Genomic DNA, 25,388 nt, shown 5'->3' with positions numbered 1-25,388 from the left:
GGGGAGAGGGAGATGTGGGCTTCTCTGCTTAGGCTGCTGCCCGGGTAAACCAGTCCTTGATAAGCAGAAGAAAATGGATGGATAACAATAATAAGCAGAAGAAGCTAAAAGACACAGACACAAATTTAAAATAAAACATTATTAGTTATGAATTGAAAGATATAATTATTCAGCTATATAATAACTCAGCTTATAAATATACATGTAGGCATTTTTTTAAAGTAAATTATCGGGCAAAGGAACTGAGTTTGTTGGCAAACAGCAACAGGAAGACAGCAGCTACATTTTCTTCTGAATTGACAGTTAGCAAGTACAGAACAAACAGAAATGCAATTACAATATTTATTTTATTAATTTAACTTATTACCCAGAACTGCAACAAAACAAACAAACAAAAAACGCTCAATTAACAGAAGAGAGAGAAATCTAGCGAGACACTCTGACTAGGACACGGCCTCAGAGGACCAAACTAGCAGTCAGCCACTTGTACGGCTGTGCAGATAAATAATTAGTTGCCGTTTTTGTTTTGGGGGCTTTTTTTATTCCTGGGACTTCTGATCCTCTCCAAATACACAGGGAAGTACCTGATGCAGCTAGTTTTGGGTACTACCATCACCAAGCATTTACAAAATCTATTAGAGGATAATAAAGTGTTTTCACCAACTTGGCCCAGAAGAAAAACATATTTTAGCATATAAAATAGCAGTCTCTTCCAAACAAGTCCTTTAGCATGCTGATGTTAAAAAATATCATGTAGAGTAAGACAGGCATAGAGAACAGCACTGACTGGGAGAGGCTTTGAACAGATGACATACTCAGTTCAATTCAACATATAAGACTTTAAGAATGCACAAGCATCTATCAAAAACCTATTTAATCTATCATCTGTGATATTATTATATACAATTAAATAAATATTTAAGAAAAATTGTGTATGTTTCTGTTCTGTGTCCTGTGTACTGTTTGTTTGTATATGTGTCTTTTTGCTGCTGTTACAACCAAATTTCCCCTTGTGGGACAATTAAAGGATTATTCTATTCTAATTATAATGTATTGTTTATCTCCCTTAAATAAACAGGCAGCCTTCAGGTATGAAATATTCATTTGTCTACTGTTTCAGTGGCTGATAGTGCCCCACAGGCCTCAATGTGAGTTTGAAGCCATTATAATGTTTAAGTTGTTTAACGATAAACAGATTTTGAATGAAAGCCACGGAACTTCGGTAGCACAAAAAAGTCTATATTCTTTGTGTCCATATGGATCAGTCATATTACCATTATTTCCCCCTAAGGTTGCCAAAAGCACCAAGTTAATACTTGAAAAAACTGCAGCAATACACAAAAATATAATCAATATTCTGTTTACTTGGTGACAACGCCGCTTTTAGCCTTCAATCAGAAAGCCTTAAGTTGGCTAGTTAAGCATCGGGCTAACGTTTAAAGCTTTCACTTTGGAGAAGTAACTCGCATTACTGCTACTGCTGTGTAATCTTGGTTAAATTCACAGCATATTCCATAAATTACCCTGCAATAACTAACTGTTATAATAGCGGCACCGTATTGCATCACACTGAGTGCATTTCAATCATTTATCCCGCGAGTTTGCTAGCTAGCAAAATAATAAAAACGATTTTAAAAATTAGCATGTGTAACGTACACACTCGAGAAAATGATTTACTAGGACTTACGCAAACTCCCCCATTGTGAAAACGTACAAATCCTTCTTGTATTTTTGGTTTTCCAGCAAACACTCATTAAAACGGCCTCCAGGCACGTTAGTGCACTCACCCCCGACTGTTCGGGGAGGGGGTGGGGGGTCACAAATTGAAACAGACTGACGTGCAGAGGTACAAGGCAGCCCAGGCAGAGAAATGTTGCTTTTAGACTTTTTATTTCTCTATTTGATAAGAAAACTATTCAATCAGATAGTTATTTGTGGTGAATGAAATACAGTTTCAAGACGTTTTAAGCACAAAATCCCAAATAGAAGCACTACAATATTAAAATCCAAGATTGTTCAAGGATTTCAAGCACCCGTACGAAACCTGCATATGAAGTTGATGATTGTTAAAATAAAATAGAACATTTTCATCAATTTCTTGTACGAAATGACTATATACAGAAAAGCTCGACATGTTATGCAAAAGAAAAAAAAACAATTCTCGTAATTGTCAGTTTCGTAATTTCAAAATTCTTCAAAACTAACATTTTCTTTGATTGACTCATATTAAATTTCCTACGGTCAAATTCAGTGTGAACAATATTACACAAACAAACATGTGTGTGTGCGCCTGCGCATACATTAGAATCACTTTGATCCCTTGTGATGCGGTAACTTTGCTTTGATCCTGTATGACTGGTAGCTTTGCTTTGATCCCAAAACCCATAAATACCAGCGCTCACCTATTATACTTTATGGCATAACGGACGTTGACCTGACACCAACCCAAACCCTTTCGAGACGTTTTGAGAACATTTTAGGACAGAAACCAAAACAAGTTCAGTTTTGTTTCTAACCAATTCACAGAGCAAACAGACAGATCGTGGCTATTAAAGTCAACAAGAGCGACCCTGAAATTCTGCAACAGGCAAAACTGACCAAAGAACAATTTCAATACGAGACAGATTATCAGTCCAAGGAAAGTCGATATATAAACCTAAGCGTTTCGATGACCTCGAACATCGACTGAAGGTTAGGCGAGGACCTGAAAATGGCCAACCATTATTTGTTAGTCTAATCAAACAGATGTTGGTCATGTTTCTGAGGTCGGTTTTCTCCTTTTTTATGTTGCTCTTTCAGTTTTTCTCCTGAGATGAGGTATGAAGTGTCTGTGGTGCAGCTGATCTGGTCTGTCTCGAGACAGTCCAGGCTGCACTCACCTGCAGCAGGTGGAGACTCACCAGAACATTCAGACCTCACAAATTTTGTCTTTCTCAACTCTTCTATAAAGGGTTTCTCTCCGGAGGAGGTCCACCTTTATAATGGGTGGCCAGGCGGCCCAGTCTGGGTTTTTTCTGCTTTCTTTCACACGCCTGAGGGGTGGTGCCACACCATCACGAGGGCTGGCTAGGCTTTCGCAGCCTGTGTGAGTGTATGTGTCTGCACGACTGTGTTTATTGTGTTATATATTTCAAAAAGATGCACATCTGCAGTTTCTTTGGTGGATCTGGTCTCGTCTGTCTTGAGACAGTCCAGGTTGCACCCACCTGTAACAGGTGGAGACTCACCAGTACATTCAGAACTCTGAATGTGTGTGCAGTGTGCGCAAAATTTCCATGTTCGGATTTCTTTTGGGGAGTTTATCTCTGGATGTGTGTAAATGTATGTGCATTCATGTGTGCCTGCGTGGAGTCCTGAGGTTTGCTGGTAGGGTGGACGTCTACGCATAATCACAAGTGTGTGCAAACATTTCCATGTTTTAATTTCTGGGAATTTGGTTTCTTTGGGGGAGTTTATCTCTAGATGTGTTCAGATGTATGTGCATTCATGTGTGCATGCGTGGAGATCTGATGTTGGCTGGTAGGATGGACCTATATTCATAATCAAATGTGTGTGCAAGCATTTCCATGTTTGGATTTCTTTGGGCCGGTCCACCAATGTAAAGAGGGGTGAGGCGGCCCGCTCCCGTTTTTTCCTGCTTTCTTTCCCGCACCTGGAGGGCGTCGCAACCTCCTCATGAGGGCTGGCTAGTTTTTGGGAGTGTGTGTGTGTGTGTGTATGTGTCTGTACAACTGTGCTTATTGTTTTGTTTATTTCAAACAGATGCGTGTCCTCACCTCTGCAGTGCTGCCGTCTCCTGTATCCCGGCATGTTTCTAAGGTACGTTTTCTCCTTTTTTATGCTGTTCTTGTGGTTTTTGCCCTCACATGAGGCTTGAAATTGGGACTATTTAACAGGATCATGACATCACATATATTTAGAATCTTACCACCAATTTGATCCTTTGATCCTTAAATCCATAAATAGGGGTGAGAAGTAATGACTTTTGGTCCATTAATCACAGCATTTATGTTCGCAGAATTGAAACGTTCGCCAGAGAAGTATTTTGAAACATCTGGATCCTTTTCGGAGTAACTGTTTACAGATTCCAACATGTCTCAGAGAAAACAACCCTACAGATTTTTAAGGTAAGTTTTCTTTCTTTTTTCTGTTTTTCTGTTGTTCACTAAAAGAAAAGAGACTCACACAGGCTCACCTCTACACGGCTGCCGTCTCCTCTAACCCTGCATGTTTCTAAGGCAAGTTTTCTCATTTTTTATGTTGTTCTTTTGGTTTTTGTCCTGAGATGAGGTTTGAAGTGTCTGTGGTGCACCTGGTCTGGTCTGTCTTGAGACAGTCCAGGCAGCACCCACCTGTAACAGATGGAGACTCACCAGAACATTCAGATTTCACAAGTTTTTGTGTTTCTCAACTCTTCTGTTGAGGATTTCTCTGAGAAGGGGAGGGCAGTGTGGCCTGGCGGAGGTCCGCCAATATAAAGGGTGGCCATGTGTGTGTATCTGTTAATGTCTGGATGTGTGCAGACTTATGTGCATTAAGCCTGCGTGTCTTATTCCATCATGTGTCATGTATCACTCCAAATCTCACTACCTTTAACTGATAATAACTGTTTGCTGAGTGTTATGTCTAAAAGGTATTGCACAATCGCCTCTAGCAGAGGATCAGGTTTCCACTGATAATGGATTTTAACATGACTGACCAATGATTGTGGAGCACGTCCATGTAGGAGCAAACTTAAATGTTTAAAAATGTTCAAAACTTAAGATATTATATTTCTGAAGTATGACGGAAGGAAAAAGTTACATTATTTCATATTTTAAAAAAATCCAATTTCATATGATCAAATTTATGTCAAAAAGTTCATATTTCTTCCCTCCTATGTCATGTGTGAGTACTGTACTGTAAATGTCATATATATCAGATGATACTGATAACCTAATGCTAATTGCAATAACTATGCAGAGGTCTCTAGGCCTCGACCTTTATGGAGCATGTGAAGTTTGGGGCAGAGTGGACAAAGAAAAGTTTCTCAGCAGGTTCAACAGGTTGCTACAACACAGGCCGATGAAGTATTGCACTCACTCATCCAAACTGGCAAACATGTAACATACACCCTAAGACTGATCCTGCTTTTTACTCCTTTGCTATGATTTCATTTGATATTATGTAGCCTTGGAGACAGTTTGCATAGATTAGAATGTTAGATTGCTGTGATGTCATCAATGCCCGATGTTTTGTTTTAATGTCTTGTGATAGTTCTAAGTGCAGACAAAGTCAGAGTTCAAGTGAGTTTAGTACAATTTTGAACCAGTTTCTGACATGTGGTCAAAATCTTGGCCGACCTTTACCACACCACGTGCTGTGGGTGTGCGTAAATATCTAGGTGAGTAAAGTCTCCTTTACCTGTTAAATTCATCTTAATTTGGGGCTTTTACTTCAGGTGTTTTGATTCAGTAGTAACCAAGTGATCTTTGTACAAACTGCAGACCGCCACACTGATCCCTGGTTCCTCAGGATAGAGGACAGGACGTCAGATGGGCGAATCAAGAGCTCCAAACGCAAAGATTGTGCCACAGAAAGACTGGAAAAAGCTTCCAAAAGAAGCAAGGACAGCAAAAGTCCAACCCCAGGCCTCAGCCATCTTGTCTTGGAGAAGTGTAAGTGAGACATTCAGAGATTTTTTGTTTTACAGTTATTGATCATCTGTAGGCCTGTGTGGAGTTCAGAGGTCTAATTGGTTTTGGTTTTGCAGCTGCTTTCAGAAAGAAGAGCAGCAAAGGAAAGTCAAGCAGCGATGGAACAAAACAACCACGCAGTAAAAAGAGCAAGACATCAAGCTCACAGGAGGAGGCCAGCTGCTCCGTCTACGAGTCGGATACACACAGCACATACAAAAGTCACACTAAAGGTAAGAAGTACATAGGTAAGTTCACACCACACCTGCAGTGATAGAGCCTCTTTCCCAAGCTCTCAGAGTTTAGCTGGTATCCATCTGCTAATCACTAGGAAGCTTCTAACAAAGACTGTATGAATGTGTACATTGAGGCAAAGTCAGCTTTCCTACATACAACTAATCACAACCCCTGTGTTTGTTTTGTCTCTCTGTAGAGGACTTTGAAGAAAAATATGAAGAGCAGGATAAGCTGGGTGAAGGAGGCTTTGGGACTGTCTTCTTTGGAAAAAGCAGAGAAGACAATTTCCCAGTATGGCTTCTTATGTGTGCAGTTTACAATTCTTCTAGTGGCAATCTTTAATGGATAATGTAAATCTGATTATTTGAACGTATTTTTCATTTGTCTGTCAGGTCATAATGAGACAGCTGGTACATGCAGCCGCTGAAATGCAATCCAAGGGTGTCTTCCATCGAGACATTAAGCCAGACAATATTGTGTTTGACACATCGCCTGATCATCCAGCATTTCTATGTGTCAAATTCATTGATTTTGGCATTGGAGTCCCTTTTAGAGCAGAAGCAGTCACACGAAGAAATGGTAGGTCGTCAGCCTCACTGTTTAAATGTCCTTGCCTGCCCACACGCTTAGTGTCCACATGAATTCCTTACCATGAATAATTACTCTCTGGATTTTAGGGACCAAATCAGCCGCTGTAAACTGGCAGGACTTTAATGCCACCACAGCAGATTGCGTCACAGTTTTGCAGCTGGGTGCGGTGATGGATTGGCTGGTACGTCACATCATCCCTGATGACAACAACACATCTGAGATGCACACTGACATTTCAGAGGGGAAGCTGAATGTTAATTCTTTAACCTGTCACATTACAAAAACTTGAAAAAATCCCCCAAAGAAACCAAATTCCAAGAAATCCAATCATGGAAATGTTTGCACACACTTGTGATTATGCACAGAGGTCCACCCTACCAGCCAACCTCAGATCTCCACGCATGCACAAATGAATGCACATACATCGACACACATTCTGGTATTGATATTTGACATCACAGTAGAGACGCAAATCTGGCATAGCTCTGAGGTCTTTCAGTCCCATCTCTGGCTAACAGGCCAAAAATTAAGTCTACTAGGAGACGGGGGTGTCGACCATACAAGAGGTAGTGGGGTGAAAAGCCTGTTGCCTCATGCCTGGTGCAGTTGTATGCATGTACTATCTGAGGCAGATGCTCTTTCCAGCTGCTCTTTGCCTTCTCCTCCAGTGTCCTTAGCATTTGAAGAAATATCCAATTAAATGGCTCAGCTGGAAATGGGTTGCCATTTGGATGGTATGGTGTTGTCCTTGAGTGAGCATCTCCAGCCAGGTGTCCCCACTTTGCAGTTATTTATTTGTAAAAAATGTTTGGTATCATGTATGATTTTCGTTCCACTTCTCAAGTGTACACCACTTTGTATTGGTCTTTCACGTGGAATTCCAATAAAATTGATTCATGTTTGTGGCTGTAATGTGACAAAATGTGGAAAAGTTCAAGGGGGCCGAATACTTTTGCAAGCCACTGTATATCAGATGACACTGATAACCTAATGCTAATTGCAATAACTATGCAGAGGTCTCTAGGCCTCCACTTTTATGGAGCATGTGAAGTTTGGGGCAGAGTGGACAAAGAAAAGTTTCTCAGCAGGTTCAACAGGTTGCTACAACACAGGCCGATGAAGTATTGCACTCACTCATCCAAACTGGCAAACATGTAACATACACCCTAAGACTGATCCTGCTTTTTACTCCTTTGCTATGATTTCATTTGATATTATGTAGCCTTGGAGACAGTTTGCATAGATTAGAATGTTAGATTGCTGTGATGTCATCAATGCCCGATGTTTTGTTTTAATGTCTTGTGATAGTTCTAAGTGCATACAAAGTCAGAGTTCAAGTGAGTTTAGTACAATTTTGAACCAGTTTCTGACATGTGGTCAAAATCTTGGCCGACCTTTACCACACCACGTGCTGTGGGTGTGCGTAAATATCTAGGTGAGTAAAGTCTCCTTTACCTGTTAAATTCATCTTAATTTGGGGCTTTTACTTCAGGTGTTTTGATTCAGTAGTAACCAAGTGATCTTTGTACAAACTGCAGACCGCCACACTGATCCCTGGTTCCTCAGGATAGAGGACAGGACGTCAGATGGGCGAATCAAGAGCTCCAAACGCAAAGATTGTGCCACAGAAAGACTGGAAAAAGCTTCCAAAAGAAGCAAGGACAGCAAAAGTCCAACCCCAGGCCTCAGCCATCTTGTCTTGGAGAAGTGTAAGTGAGACATTCAGAGATTTTTTGTTTTACAGTTATTGATCATCTGTAGGCCTGTGTGGAGTTCAGAGGTCTAATTGGTTTTGGTTTTTGCAGCTGCTTTCAGAAAGAAGAGCAGCAAAGGAAAGTCAAGCAGCGATGGAACAAAACAACCACGCAGTAAAAAGAGCAAGACATCAAGCTCACAGGAGGAGGCCAGCTGCTCCGTCTACGAGTCAGATACACACAGCACATACAAAAGTCACACTAAAGGTAAGAAGTACATAGGTAAGTTCACACCACACCTGCAGTGATAGAGCCTCTTTCCCAAGCTCTCAGAGTTTAGCTGCTATCCATCTGCTAATCACTAGGAAGCTTCTAACAAAGACTGTATGAATGTGTACATTGAGGCAAAGACAGCTTTCCTACATACAACTAATCACAACCCCTGTGTTAGTTTTGTCTCTCTGTAGAGGACTTTGAAGAAAAATACGAAGAGCAGGATAAGCTGGGTGAAGGAGGCTTTGGGACTGTCTTCTTTGGAAAACGCAGAGAAGACAATTTCCCAGTATGGCTTCTTATGTGTGCACTTTACAATTCTTCTAGTGGCAATCTTTAATGGATAATGTAAATCTGATTATTTGAACGTATTTTTCATTTGTCTGTCAGGTCATAATGAGACAGCTGGTACATGCAGCCGCTGAAATGCAATCCAAGGGTGTCTTCCATCGAGACATTAAGCCAGACAATATTGTGTTTGACACATCGCCTGATCATCCAGCATTTCTATGTGTCAAATTCATCGATTTTGGCATTGGAGTCCCTTTTAGAGCAGAAGCAGTCACACGAAGAAATGGTAGGTCGTCAGCCTCACTGTTTAAATGTCCTTGCCTGCCCACACGCTTAGTGTTCACATGAATTCCTTACCATGAATAATTACTCTCTGGATTTTAGGGACCAAAACAGCCGCTGTAAACTGGCAGGACTTTAATGCCACCACAGCAGATTGCGTCACAGTTTTGCAGCTGGGTGCGGTGATGGATTGGCTGGTACGTCACATCATCCCTGATGACAACAACACATCTGAGATGCACTCTGACATTTCAGAGGGTAAGCTGAATGTTAATTCTTTAACCTGTCACATTACAAAAACTTGAAAAAATCCCCCAAAGAAACCAAATTCCAAGAAATCCAATCATGGAAATGTTTGCACACACTTGTGATTATGCACAGAGGTCCACCCTACCAGCCAACCTCAGATCTCCACGCATGCACAAATGAATGCACATACATCGACACACATTCTGGTATTGATATTTGACATCACAGTAGAGACGCAAATCTGGCATAGCTCTGAGGTCTTTCAGTCCCATCTCTGGCTAACAGGCCAAAAATTAAGTCTACTAGGAGACGGGGGTGTCGACCATACAAGAGGTAGTGGGGTGAAAAGCCTGTTGCCTCATGCCTGGTGCAGTTGTATGCATGTACTATCTGAGGCAGATGCTCTTTCCAGCTGCTCTTTGCCTTCTCCTCCAGTGTCCTTAGCATTTGAAGAAATATCCAATTAAATGGCTCAGCTGGAAATGGGTTGCCATTTGGATGGTATGGTGTTGTCCTTGAGTGAGCATCTCCAGCCAGGTGTCCCCACTTTGCAGTTATTTATTTGTAAAAAATGTTTGGTATCATGTATGAATTTCGTTCCACTTCTCAAGTGTACACCACTTTGTATTGGTCTTTCACGTGGAATTCCAATAAAATTGATTCATGTTTGTGGCTGTAATGTGACAAAATGTGGAAAAGTTCAAGGGGGCCGAATACTTTTGCAAGCCACTGTATATCAGATGATACTGATAACCTAATGCTAATTGCAATAACTATGCAGAGGTCTCTAGGCCTCGACCTTTATGGAGCATGTGAAGTTTGGGGCAGAGTGGACAAAGAAAAGTTTCTCAGCAGGTTCAACAGGTTGCTACAACACAGGCCGATGAAGTATTGCACTCACTCATCCAAACTGGCAAACATGTAACATACACCCTAAGACTGATCCTGCTTTTTACTCCTTTGCTATGATTTCATTTGATATTATGTAGCCTTGGAGACAGTTTGCATAGATTAGAATGTTAGATTGCTGTGATGTCATCAATGCCCGATGTTTTGTTTTAATGTCTTGTGATAGTTCTAAGTGCATACAAAGTCAGAGTTCAAGTGAGTTTAGTACAATTTTGAACCAGTTTCTGACATATGGTCAAAATCTTGGCCGACCTTTACCACACCACGTGCTGTGGGTGTGCGTAAATATCTAGGTGAGTAAAGTCTCCTTTACCTGTTAAATTCATCTTAATTTGGGGCTTTTACTTCAGGTGTTTTGATTCAGTAGTAACCAAGTGATCTTTGTACAAACTGCAGACCGCCACACTGATCCCTGGTTCCTCAGGATAGAGGACAGGACGTCAGATGGGCGAATCAAGAGCTCCAAATGCAAAGATTGTGCCACAGAAAGACTGGAAAAAGCTTCCAAAAGAAGCAAGGACAGCAAAAGTCCAACCCCAGGCCTCAGCCATCTTGTCTTGGAGAAGTGTAAGTGAGACATTCAGAGATTTTTTGTTTTACAGTTATTGATCATCTGTAGGCCTGTGTGGAGTTCAGAGGTCTAATTGGTTTTGGTTTTTGCAGCTGCTTTCAGAAAGAAGAGCAGCAAAGGAAAGTCAAGCAGCGATGGAACAAAACAACCACGCAGTAAAAAGAGCAAGACATCAAGCTCACAGGAGGAGGCCAGCTGCTCCGTCTACGAGTCAGATACACACAGCACATACAAAAGTCACACTAAAGGTAAGAAGTACATAGGTAAGTTCACACCACACCTGCAGTGATAGAGCCTCTTTCCCAAGCTCTCAGAGTTTAGCTGCTATCCATCTGCTAATCACTAGGAAGCTTCTAACAAAGACTGTATGAATGTGTACATTGAGGCAAAGTCAGCTTTCCTACATACAACTAATCACAACCCCTGTGTTAGTTTTGTCTCTCTGTAGAGGACTTTGAAGAAAAATACGAAGAGCAGGATAAGCTGGGTGAAGGAGGCTTTGGGACTGTCTTCTTTGGAAAACGCAGAGAAGACAATTTCCCAGTATGGCTTCTTATGTGTGCAGTTTACAATTCTTCTAGTGGCAATCTTTAATGGATAATGTAAATCTGATTATTTGAACGTATTTTTCATTTGTCTGTCAGGTCATAATGAGACAGCTGGTACATGCAGCCGCTGAAATGCAATCCAAGGGTGTCTTCCATCGAGACATTAAGCCAGACAATATTGTGTTTGACACATCGCCTGATCATCCAGCATTTCTATGTGTCAAATTCATCGATTTTGGCATTGGAGTCCCTTTTAGAGCAGAAGCAGTCACACGAAGAAATGGTAGGTCGTCAGCCTCACTGTTTAAATGTCCTTGCCTGCCCACACGCTTAGTGTCCACATGAATTCCTTACCATGAATAATTACTCTCTGGATTTTAGGGACCAAATCAGCCGCTGTAAACTGGCAGGACTTTAATGCCACCACAGCAGATTGCGTCACAGTTTTGCAGCTGGGTGCGGTGATGGATTGGCTGGTACGTCACATCATCCCTGATGACAACAACACATCTGAGATGCACACTGACATTTCCGAGGGTAAGCTGAATGTTAATTCTTTAACCTGTCGCATTACAAGGCTTGAAAATTCTGTTTTCGGTGTTATCTGTCTTTATCTGTATCACTAATGCACACGCAGACTTATATAAACACCAACGTGATAAACTCAAACCCCTCTGTTGTATTTCTGAACAGACTGCAAGTGTTTTCTGTTGGGTTGTTACTGTCAGAACCATGAAGACCGCCTCACCCTAGAGGAACTTCAGAATCATCCCTGGCTCAAATGACTTATTGATGCCAAGCAAAACAGGGTCACAGAGCAGAAGCTCTAACAGAGCCTGAGTCAGCCTGAGTTATGAATACAGTTGTGGTCTAATGTTTTGTCAGTGGTACAAAGTTTGCTTTTGTGCACTTTGCCACTTCAGTTTGTATTTAGAGCCACAACTGTATACACAACAGACCGAACATGCTCAGCTTTGCCAAAGTTTGCAGGAATTGGAGTTTAATTTGATCAATGAATTATTTCTGAATCAACAAAAAAATGGGCAAATGTAAAGAAATGTATCAATCAGGGAATTAGTAGCAACATTCATTGGACAATCTAAATTTGTTGGTTAATTATTAAATGAATCTGGATAACTCATCCTGCATCTCCTGTGATTTTAAGTCACTGATATTGATTTATTAACGATTATTTGTTTGTACTAATGTGTCACAATTTCCTTGAACGTTAAAGGGTCTGGATTTCTTCTCTTAAGCGCCTCAGGGTGATCATCCTGTCCTGTCAGACTAAGAAATGCAGTTGTGAGTTTTTCATTGCTTCGCCTGCACAAAATACCTAGGCACCAAAAATGGTCCAGCTCTCTCCTGCTGTCCTGTTGTATAAGGCGCACACAATTCACCGTGATGAGAGGATAACTTTTGTCACTGCTCCTGTCCTTGATCCTCTGAGCCACTTAAACACCAAACTACTTGTGCGCTGTAGGGGCTTTTCTAATGGTCGTGCTAAGGAGTCCTTTCCCTCCCATCAGTTGCAGAATGCACTCAGAGTTGTACAACACTGGTGTAAATATCAAGATGATGCAACTTTGAACATATTTAGGTCAACAGACTTTTGACTAAAGTAAGAAGAAAAGTGAATCTAACAAATAATATGAATTGGTGTTAAATAGTTACTAGTTACTAGACAGTAACTAGGCCAGGGGATGCTAATCACCTGCCAAGGGATATTAGTGACTGACTTATTGATGCTAGTTAATAGCTTAGGTATTCTATGTGGTAACCTGGCAAGTAATCACTTGCCTTAAAAGTCTCGCCAGTCCCCTAGGGACACTTGTTGGTGGTATTTATTTGTTCATGTTACAGGCCTTGCTGTAGTGGGCGTGACCACAGATTACAATCCTGTAAAACAGGAGAGATAATGAACAGAGGAAATTTGTTCTTGTTCAGTTTCCCTTTCAGGTGAGGTAACTCTGGGTTGCTCTGACATATAAAATGTGTATTTATTTTCTGGACTCTCTCTGGATTCCTCTGCAGCTGATATGTTGCTCTCAGATTCACTGTTTGATGCTGAGCTTGTGGTGAAATATGACATCATACTGTATGCCTATATGACATCATACTGTATGCCTATATGACATCAATCTGTATGCATATACGATATCAAGCTGTCTCGTTCCAGGACTTCAAGCTGAGTGCATACTGCATACATGAGACAAGGCTGTATGACATAAACAGTAGCGGTTTTAGATACGGGCGACACGGGCGGTTGCCCGGGGCGGCATCGTGGTGGGGGGCGGCATCACGGGCATCGGCAAAAAAACCCCAAAACATGCTTGTACTCATGCTGCCCCGACATCATGCCAGCGCATATTGGGAATGGCATAGGCACCGATCGGTTTTCTATCGCCCATTAGCTGGGAGTAACGGCGCCCTCAGTTTGCGAGGTGCGCCTGCTGCTTGCGGCACAGGGAGGAGAGGGCGGGGCGGCGGGGGATTCTCTGGCTGGCTGGAGCAGCATCTAATAACCAACTCGCAAAATAAAACTAAATAAAAACAAACCAACAACACGAAAACACCAGACATTATGATACAGACTTATAATTTGCACCGATGTTTTTTCAAAATTCTATACGCGAAAAGTGAGCGTGAGAGCCCTCGGTGCGTCTGCTCGCTGCTGAAGTCAAAGTAAACTTTATTGTCATCTCCGCTACATACAGTCCAGTATATAGAGAGACGAGACGACGAGGCTCCAGTTACAGCAGTGCAAGTAAACGAACAATAAATATTTAAGAGTTTCACAAATAAATATACACTTTAGGACTTGGGGTAAAGGGATCAATAACAATTTAAAATGTATATTTCATATTTTGTTGATTTAAAGTCTCATACACAACCCGTTTTTAAAGTTTAAAAAAAAAGAGAAAAGAAGAGGAGTGTAGCGACTTCCACAGTCGTTGAGCCTGCCTGACGCGCTGTCAACTTTACGCAATAATGCCAGAGGTGGAATTGCTTGCTTGTTTATTAAAGTGCTTGAAAAGTACTTTAATAAACGTGATCGGCTCGCGATTCAAACTCTTAAAACATCACAGGCTCTAATGCAACAAGGGGAAACTCGTTGTGCTGCGGTCAACAAAAACTACCAGCCCTCCTCTCTGTCAAAATCAAACCAGTGAAAGACAGACTGACAACGCCCTCTTAATGTCGCCGCTACCACCCACGTGACTCCCGTTACACATCACCATAGCAACCAAACAAATGAAAACCCAGTGATCATTAAAATTCAATACATTTAATTATGGCTCCTACAAGGAGAAACGAGCAAAAGATACAGGTAAGCAGATGTGTCATTGGATAATGGCAGGTCATGTATCCTAAAACATTAAGAATCAGAATACTTTCTTAATCCCTAAGGAAATTATGTGGGTTACAGTTCCTCCAAGAAGAAATGGTAAAATAGTAACAGTAGCAGACTAAACTCCAAACAATATATACAATAATATAATGTTAATTAGTCAGTGTCAATTGCTGATTTGTCCTGTTCTCATTGTATGACGAATTATGATGTCTGTTTAGTAGCCGTTTACATACTATGCATACTCTCTCTCTCTTCATATGTGTGTGTGTGTGTGTGTGTGTGTGTGTTTGATGCTGAGCTTGTGGTGATACTCTAAGCCAGTACTGTACTCTGGCTGTTTCAGAGTTTTCACAGTCACTGGTTTCGTAGGGTTACTGATGTGTTTGACTGGTTTCTTTTGCTTAATGCAGGGGTGTTTTCTGGTCACATACGCCTCAATGTCCTTCTTCATAAAAGGCCAGTAGAAACGGTCCCGTGCCAAGTGAATGACCCTCTCTGCCCTGCGTGACCCAAGTCATCATGGAGATGTTTAAGCACTAGGAGATGATATTGTGCTGGCAGCACAAGCTGCCTTCGTTGAGCCGCTGTACGATGTTGCAGCTGATTTTCCATATGAAGCTTTCCCCACTCGTGCATAAGCTCTCTCACAGGGCCACTGGCTCTCCTTCTGCCATCATTAGTTATTACTGATTTTGTTTCTTTCAGTTTGATAAGTTAACTGATAGAGGGATCCTTCCTTTGGGATTTTACCAGGTCACTGTGACAGGCTGCAATGGTGACATGTTCACAGGTGTCTCTGGCTGGGCATGTTAGGCACAGGGCAGCGACATATGCAGCATCTTGTCTCTTTGCAGACTCACAACCCTCCCATGTAGCCTGAATGGCCTCTCTCGTCAGCTCTTCAGTACACTTTGTGAGGTAGGTGTCAATGTCAAGTGGAAACCGAGAGAATGAGTCTGCATCGATGTTCACCTTCCCCGGCCTGTATTTGACATCAAACCTGAAATCTGCCAGCTCACCTACCCAGCGGTGGCCTACTGCATTCAGCTTTGCAGTACTCATCACATATGTGAGGGGATTATTGTCTGTATAGACCAGGGGTGAGCCAGCATTTTTCCAAATACAGCAGCGCTAACCAACATCATTTTTTCAAGTAATATAGAAACTATTTTATATATTACCTTTTTAAACATCCCATTTTTCTTTCTAATGTCATTAAAACAAGTTTGCACATTTGTATAACAACAGTCAGACCTCCAGATCTTTTAAGCGTTCAGTTTTTTTCTCAGTGTCACACATAGATTAGTTTTCGTCTCTTTCAATAAGAAAGTCAAATCTTCAAACCCTAAAGCAATCTTTGTTTCTTTCAATCATTCCAATATTTTTCATCTCCTGTAATATAATTGCAGTTAACCAGGGCTTAGCTACTCTGATCCACAGTGATTTTGGGGGTGTGGATACTTGTTTTTTTTCACAGGTGCAGAGCCTTTTTCTACAAAATTACGAATAAACTGCATTTTTTAAAAGTACCATTAACATTAATGTAGACTGACAAGTAACTCAACATTTAACACAGTGATCAGTAGAGAAGAAAGAAAATAACCCATTTTACAATTTCTAGTTCAGATCAAAATTATTGTTCTGATTAAGGAAACAGTAAATTTGGCCACATTATTGTCCCGATCCTCCAATTTTCCCTTTCCAATGTGACGAAATAAAATTCAACCTTTTTAAATAAAAGCAGATGCACACCCAGATATTTCTTACAGTAAGAATCCTCCAACAACCTTTCAAAAGAAACATTTTTTGTCTTTCCTTAATTTTTAGACCAACTGAATCCACAAACCTGAAGCTGCAGACCCCAAACTAACCAAATTTAATGTTTCCTTAATCAGCACAGTAATTTTTAACTCTTTGTGTGTTATGTTTACTCACAGTTTTGATGCTTGCTTCTTCGACTTGATCCATGATTGGCTCTGCACCATCGCTCTGCTGTTTTCTCTCTCCTCATGCTTCTCCTTTATGCATCCTGTCCTCAGATATAATCCAACCAGCTGCCTCCTTGTTTCCTTCTTGACTTGTATTCGCAAAATTTCCAGTTAAATTAAGAGAAATCCAGAAAAGTTTTCCTGCTTCAAAAGCTCTTCCAATTGCCTGTCTTCTTGTCCTCCTTTAAATGTGCATTTTTGTATATTTGTATTTATTTGACTTCATATTGCCATGACAACATAACACAGAGCATCTTGGTAGATTAAAGCAGGGAGTTCTGTCCTCTGCAGAAATGCTGGTGTTCCATAGTGATGTAAAAGTATGTTAATAATCTTTAAACAGACACTCACTGATCCTGTAAGAGCAGGAATTTAACTACAAACCCTCTTAGTCCCCATCAGTATCATTCATTCTGCTCTGCCGCAATGGTCACAGTGGCTGGTTTAAGTACGTTTGCCCCATAGAAAGCCACTAATGTTCAGTGAGCCCCTTTGATACATATTTAGACCTTCATAATTTTCAGGGTGCATGAGTGTTATATCTCCATCTCATCCTAAATATTTTGCCAACATGTAAAAGGCATACGTCCTCTTTAATTTTAATTTAAACTTGTTTTATTCTGTGTTGCATGTTTTGAATAATCTTCTTCAGAGTAGACTTTTGGTGTAAGCTGATAGTGAATGAAAAAAACTATAAAAAGCTGCTGTGGTTTTAATTTTCCAAGAGAGGTAATGCACATAATGCAGAGACGAGCGCACGGGGGATATCCAAATTCTAGGAAGGCAGCCTGCTGCTGTACACAGGCACATCCTTCTCAGTCATAGTTCTTAACAACTTGACTGTTTTCTCAAACCACACAAAGAGTGCTGTTTCCATTCTGGGAAGTCTACTCATTGGTGTAGGCAGCTCTTCAAATTATAAGTAGCTATATATGAGCAGCTATATTAGCTTTGACTTAACATATGTTAAATAGTATACTTTCCTCTTTTAAAATTTATGATGGCTCAAAATTCAAACCTTACAAATTAAAACCCTGAATCATCACCACTTGTGTGAACTACAAGGGTGCCATCATTTTTCTTTTCAATCCATTAAGTACCACATTTTACACACTGAGCAAGAAAGGAAGTAAGCTCTTCATGGTGACCCCAGGAATTTTAATGTATCACTTTCTAGCATACGGCTGACACTGCTCGACATCTTACAGTGCAGTATAAGAGTCCCGCCACAAGGAGACACTGAAGGCTTTCAAACCAACAGTTTCTGCTTCCAAAGCGGCGCCAACCGTCACCACCGATCATCGTACTTATGTAACACAGACCATGGATGCATGTTTGAGTTGATACATCACTTAAAGCCACCACTGTTCAGGCATCACATCTGTCCATTAGGTTTCCCTTTCATACACAACATTTTTATCCCTGGGTACTAACTTTTTTGTTGTTGTTGACTGTTTATTTATTTGTTTGTTTGTTTGTCCGATGCTCCTTTTGCACTGCTAAATAGGCTGTAGCCAACATGATTTATAAAGGGATTATAAAACTAAGAAATTACTGCATTATTTTACCTACTCCTATTAAACTCACTTTCCTAAAAACTGATTGCAGCTTCTGCTTTGTGATGTCAATGTTATGTCATATCATTCACGGGAGATATGCTTGACAAATGAGAAGTTAACAAGTCACTGCTACAAGCTGAATCAATTCATTGAGGCGACCTGCGTGTTGTGTTGCATTGTCTGATTTGGTCATAGTGTGTAAACACCTCTAGAGGCCACTGTTGCATAGCTGCTGCAAACTGAATGTGCCCGTACCAGAGGTTATACTTAAAATGGCAGCTGTCAGGAAGTCTCTTTGGAAATTTGTGTTCGCCCTTTATGAAATAGATATGTTGTATTACAAGGTACTAATGCACCCTTGCATTGGTAAAATAAATTCTGTTAGAATAGCTGATACGCCCTCACAGAAGATTTATTTTGACCTTTCTAAAGCCTTCTTTAAAATTTAGAAAATAAAATGAAAACGGGCATATCAAAACAAGCCTACTAGAAATACTACTCTGTATTACATCCTAACACTTGGCTAAATCCTAATATGTAATTCTGGTTTAATAGTTTATTACACTAAATGCACACAGATGTTTTACTTTGGCAGGAGCTTAAACAACTGAGTTGAATTAACACAAGTTATTCATATTCAATAAACCTGTGCAATTTGTGTTGATAAAATATGATTGAAACATGTTTTGGTGAAGTAATTTGAGCTCTTGGAATATTTTAATCCTTCATAATTTTCACACTTTATTCCAACACTATTCAGTGGCAAACAAACAAAACCGTACATTTTCTGAAATATTTGTGGGTTTTTCTCGTTTGTTTTTATACTACTTAAACACTAAAGTGACCCTCCAATGTGATGACAGTGCCAGCAGTGGCCCACAGCTCATTTAATGCTTTCTCCTAATTGGCTCATAATAGTCTCGCATATGTATGAACTATGTAGGCTATCTCTATTTTAAAATAATGAGTGGGCAATGAGAGCATCTCCTCACGGTGTACTTTACTGACAACAGGACAACAGGGAATAGAGAGAACTGACTGAGGACTTTGTCAACTGGTGCCAGCAGAACCACTTCCAGATCAACACTCCGAAAACCAGCGAGCAGGTAGTGGACTCCACCTACACCAGTGAACATCCAGAGAATGGGCATTAAGATAGCTGACTCATATAAGTGATCTAACCAATAAACTGATCTGGAGTAACAACAGAGAGTCCATCTACACAAAAGGATAGAGACGGTTGTATTTGCAACAGAGAAGTCTTTTGGAAGGGAGCAGGGAGAGCTCCTGAAGACCTTCTAGGACTCTGTGGTGGTATTGTCCATGTTTTATGGTGTGGTCTGCTGGGGATAGGAAGAAACTGAACAGGTTGATCAAGAAAACTAGCTCTGTTCTTGGATGCCCTCTTGACCCAGTGGAGGTAGTTATCTCTGTCAGATAACAGCTCCCACCCCATACAGGCCACCCTGACAACACTAACCTGTTTTCCCTCCAGTGATAGGCTGCTGCACCCACAGTGTGCAAAGGGGAGATTTTGGAGGCTTTTCCCTCCAGCTGCTGTCAGCCTGTACACTGCACAACAGCAGTGAATGTACACCACATATGCACACAGTGAGGTCTTTACATATATCAGTGTGCAATACCTGTTAATACCTATTAACACCCAAACACTGCACTATGAAATGTTTCATTCTTCTCCTACTAGTAATCTGTATTATTGCATCATATATATGTATGTATATAGATCTATATATAGATAGATAGATATAGATATATAAACTTACATATATAAGTACATATCTATTTCTTGGTCTATATTTCTTCTATTTTTGCATAGCATTATTGCTGTTAGGTATGCTGCATGTGTTCATTTGTTCCTGCCTTGTGTCCTCTGTTGCAGTAACAATTTGAATTTCCCAACTCTGGGACTAACAAGGGTTATCTTATCTGAAATGTATCTAAACCCAGCTGATGTCTGGCTACATTTTCTGCTGAGCATCCAAATCACACTGCACTGAAGTTTACACACTGTATAATGCCTGATTTCTTGTAAATATTTAACGATGACCTTATGAAATATATATTGACAAAATGCTTACCAGGCCACATTGAACAATGAAAAATAAACAAAATTAAAACAAATAATTAAAAACACTGAAAACCCCTCAAAAATATCTTTTTTTTTTTAGAGATGACTTAACCTGGTTATGCTGTACCATCCAGATGAAGACGTGAGCCAAAGATTCTTTAAGTTTCATTTACATGGACATAACTAAGCACAAACAGAACATGATGGCTGGGGGGAAAACACACGTGACAGAAGGAATGGGTCACAAGGGGAAAACATGTAAACAAGAGGAGGAGACGGGAGAAAAAGACATTACTGAAATACATGAAGGGCCAGGGCTGGGGCAGCCAACCAGTCAGAGACAAAGAGCCACATTTTTTACTGTGTCACCACAAAGAGCCACATCATACACCTGGGCACACATGAACATCACCCATCCCTTCCTCTGTCCTGAGTTCAGTTCCGGGTTAGGGTATCAAACTCAGGACCCTAACCTCATCAGGCCGGGGTCTTTGCGTGCAGTTTGCATGTTCTCTCCGGCTTCCTCCCACAGTCTAAAGACATGCAGTTAGTGGGGATCGGTGTGAATGGTTGTCTGTGTGTTAGCCCTGCCACGGGCTGGCGACCTGTCCAGGGTGGACCCCGCCTCTTGCCCTATGACAGCTGTGATAGGCTCCAGCCCCCCACGACCCTGATAAGTGAAAGACGGTGGACGGACTTTGATGACCTCAGTGGATGTCAGGCAAACTTTGACTGGATTGTTAACACTGGGCCGCTCTACATGCCTGTTTCCAGTTATCATGTTTACAGACACAGTGACACCAACGCTACCAAACACAGAAGCTGCTTGGCAGAAGTTATGTCACATTATTGTAACTGAGAAACGTCACAGCATTGCTCACAATGTGAGGGCGGGGCTGCAATAACACTGCTGTGCTTTCTAATGTTTCATATTAAGACTAATCTGTGTAGACCTTTCTCTGATTATTGTTTCATAATGAAGAAAGGTCAAATATTACCAAACACATATGAAAAACTCATCTAAACAACATGTAGTGTAAAAATAAATGTCAGATATTTTAATTGTCGGGTTTGGATTCATGTTTTTTAAAAGTTGAGGACATTTTGAGTTTTGTTGATGATAGCGTTAACGTTTAGAGCGTTCCTAGAATTCATATCCTTGGTAATAACGATTCCCAAATATATTACACAACTTTTCACTGGGATACCGGAAACATAGGACACGGTACACTTGTTCACTGGTAGCAGTTCACACTTATTGCGGTTTAGGAAGAGGCCCGATGCTCTGGAGAAAGACTCAAGGGTGCTGATTGCAACTGAAACCTGAGAAACATCTTTAAGGAAGAGCACTGTGTCATCTGCCAGCTGACTGATAAAAATCTCTCTTCCTGAGGTCTGAGTCCAGCTTTGCAACTCCAGCCAGGTCACATGACACAGGGGTGTGCTCTGATGTCAGCAGGCAGGTCAGTGGAGCCCTCTGGTGATGGATATATGTCAGTGAAACAGGAGGAGGCCTGAGAACAGACAGCAGGCTTAACTAGCAGGACAAAGTAGCATGTAGTACTTGAAGGAGTCATCACAGCCAATCAGTTCTCAGGAAAATGGAACATCACATAAATATTTCTCTTCTTTGATTTTCATCAATGTATTTCCTTTGATATATTTTCTGTCAATACTTCTGCCTGATTAGAAGCTCATAGGCAGTTCCTGTCACTCTACAATAAAATAATGTAAAGCCTGCCCTCTCTGCCCTCCCACTAGCTGACCTAACTGACACAAGTAAACTGTGCTAAGATACCCTACATGGACTAAGGTTCTTGGCCACATACATATAGATTTGCTTGGCTGTAGAAAACCATGCCATGAAGCTCCCAGCGCACATTTTTGATGCTTCTGTTTGTGGCAGAGGTTTGGAGCTCTGCAGAGCCTTGGTGACTTTTACTGACTATGCACCCCTACCCATTTATTATGAACAAACAGCACAACGGTTTTTGCTTTTTTTTTCTATAATACACATGTATGATTTAGATTTGTACTTATGTGGCAGCTATTTACTGACCTGACAAAGTTATTGGAAATGATGTCATGCCATGAATAACACAAGTTATTTTCCATGAAAACTAAAAGTGGGGAGATTCTCAAAAAATGAATGAGACGTGCATGACCTTCTATGACTCTGTGGCGGCCTCAGCCATCTTTTAGGGTGTGGTCTGCTGGGGCAGCAGCATCTCTGCTGGGGACAGGAAGAGACTGAACAGGCTGATCAGAAGGGCCAGCTGTGTTCTAGGACGCCCTCTGGACCCAGTGGAGGTGGTGAGTGACAGGAGAATGGTGGCTAAGCTGTCATCCCTGTTGGACAACATCTCCCACCCCGTGCAGGAGTCTCTGACAACACTGAGCAGCTCCTTCAGTGGCAGGCTGCGGCACCCACGATGTGGGATGGAGAGATTTCGCAGGTCTTTCCTCCCTACTGCTGTCAGACTCCACAACAAAGACTTCAACTGATCAAACACACCCATCCACACATGTGCAATAGCAATAACAGTAAGTGCAATACTCTTTTCCGGCATCGTTGTATTATACTCAATTGTATATAGCATTTGTATTCTATTGTTTTTGATTGTATATATATTTATTTTATTTTATTTTATTTTATTTTATTCTATTCTATTGTGTACAGTTTCTATTGATATCACACTCCATTCCAGTGTTTTTCTTTTTTCTAATTCTCCATGTAACTTTGCAGTGTCCACCGCTGTAACAAAACAAATTTCCCGCGCGTGGGACTAATGAAGGTTATCTTATCTTATCTTATGTAATTTGACATATTTTGTTGTTTTGTGTGTGTGTTTGTCTGTGTGAAGCTTTGATGTGTATCTGAAAAACACAATTTTGAAAACACTGGAAAAAGACCTCAAGACATTTTTTCCTTTACTTTCTATGCAAACAAAAATTCCCACCAAGGCTTTTTAGTGTGAAATTTACTGCGTATAGAAAATACCTGTGCCAGGTTGTCACCATCTAGTGGTGAACATGGCCTTACCACTACATCAGGTGAGTTTTTCACTGTGCACAGTAACACAAAACTCATTTAACAACACAAACTATTTTTAAAAAATGCATTTTAAAATGATGTAGGCAGATCAAGGCAATGTTATAGATTCAGTAAGAACTGAAGTTTATCGTAATCCTTCAAATATGCAGGGCGTCACACTAACACAGTTGCTTATGTCCAGCATAGCTCTGTTATTATCAATTGGATTCAAAGCGCGACCAGTTTAATGTCTTAAACTAAACTGGCATTGAAGTTTCAGTGAACTAAAGTGGTCAATAAAGAGATGCTGAAGAGCATGTTCATGCAAACATCGTCGGGTCTGCCGTGGTAAGTTTAATATGGGACTTCTGCTCCTGAACCTCTGCGCACAGCGTCTGCAAATCAGGGCGTCATGAAGTCACTTTCATCTACGCAGGACTGTAAGCTGTCGTCTGTGAGGCGTGAGTTGTGTTTGTTTGTAACACAGTTCATGGTGGAGAATAGCTGCTCACATACGTATGTGGATCTGAAGATCGACAGGACTCCAAATGCATATTTCTTCATGTTTATGTGTCGGGGATGGCATTCAATGTTTCAAACAAGGTTCTCAGTATCACTCCATTTGTGATTCTGAACAAGAGTGGCCTTCTGATGGGCAACATCTTCAAGATCCTCTGTCAAGCGTATGAATTTGGACACCCTCATATCTTTGTCAGCTATGTCAGCCAGCTCCAGCTCCAGATCAGGTTGACTTATACCTGAAAATCCAGTCACATTTAACAGGGATGCATCGATGGTCAGGGCAGTGACGGGGAAGGATAATGTGGGTTTTTCCTCTCTGAACTCGTGGAATTATTTCCCAAATAATTATGGTGTTTGCAGACTGCAAATGCTCTGAATTTATCACCTTGTGAGCTTGTTTGAACTCCCTTAAAGAGGGGAAGTGAAACAGTGTGCCTCTCTGTGAATCTCTGGCTAAAACTGTCAGTTTGCACTCAAACGCTAACACCTCCTCCAGCATGTGTAACGCTGTGCCTCCTCTCCCCTGCAGAGTTGTATTCAGCTTCTTCAGGTTCGCTGTAATGTCCACGAAGTGCAGCTTTTTCAGCCACTCTGGCTGTTCCAGCTCAGAAAAGGTGAGCCCTTTGCTGCTCATGAAAGTTTTCACCTCTCCCAGACATGCAGCAAAGCGTTTCAGCACCTCTCCTCTGGACACTCTGTTATACAGCAGGAGATCAGGGTAAATGCTCTCCACCTCATCCAGTATTGAACAGAACTGACTGGGATTTAAACCTTTTGCCATTATTTTATTGATGATCTGAATGACAACATTTATGACCTCTGTGCATTCTGGAGGAAAGGTTTGCGCACACAATGCCTCTTGGTGCAGGATGCAGTGAAACGTCAGCAGCTTTCTATCCAGTGACTTCTGCAGCCAGGCCACAAAGCCCCTGTGCCCTCCAGTCATACTTGGTGCCCCATCAGTAGCTACTGACACTAGGTGGCTTGTTTTTATTTCTTTGACTCTTAAACAATCATCACAGCCTCACAGATGTCCTCCCCCGTGTCTGGCATTTTAGTGCTATCAGCTCAATCATTTCTTGCTGTGGTCAGCAGAGTTCACATATCGCTAAAACAGCGCTATTTGTTCACTGTCACTTTTGTCTTTGGACTCATCACAGGCAATTGAGTACGCTGCAGCTGAACTGACGTCTTTAATTTGCTGTCTTGTGATATTTTCTGCCATTTTGATGGTTCTGTCTTTGATAGTCTTCGCAGAGAGAGGCATCGCTCTGATTTTCTGCACGGAGATTGTGCACTCTGGTTTTTAAAGTCAGCGAATAGGTGTTCTGAAATCTTAATGAATGATTCCTTCATATATACTCTGTCCGTCAACGGCTTCCCACGCCTGACTATTTCCTGAGCGGCCACAAAACTTGCATATGCAGACTTCATCCACTTCTTGAATTGATGTTTCCACAGATCAGCCTTCCAAATCACTTCCAAAAAGGCTTTTTTCCTCTCTTCTCCCTCTGGATATTT

Source organism: Pelmatolapia mariae, linkage group LG13, assembly GCF_036321145.2.
Source record: "Pelmatolapia mariae isolate MD_Pm_ZW linkage group LG13, Pm_UMD_F_2, whole genome shotgun sequence".
Taxonomy (NCBI): domain Eukaryota; kingdom Metazoa; phylum Chordata; class Actinopteri; order Cichliformes; family Cichlidae; genus Pelmatolapia; species Pelmatolapia mariae.
The sequence above is the reverse complement of the archived record's forward strand: the minus strand, read 5'-3'. Positions refer to the sequence as shown.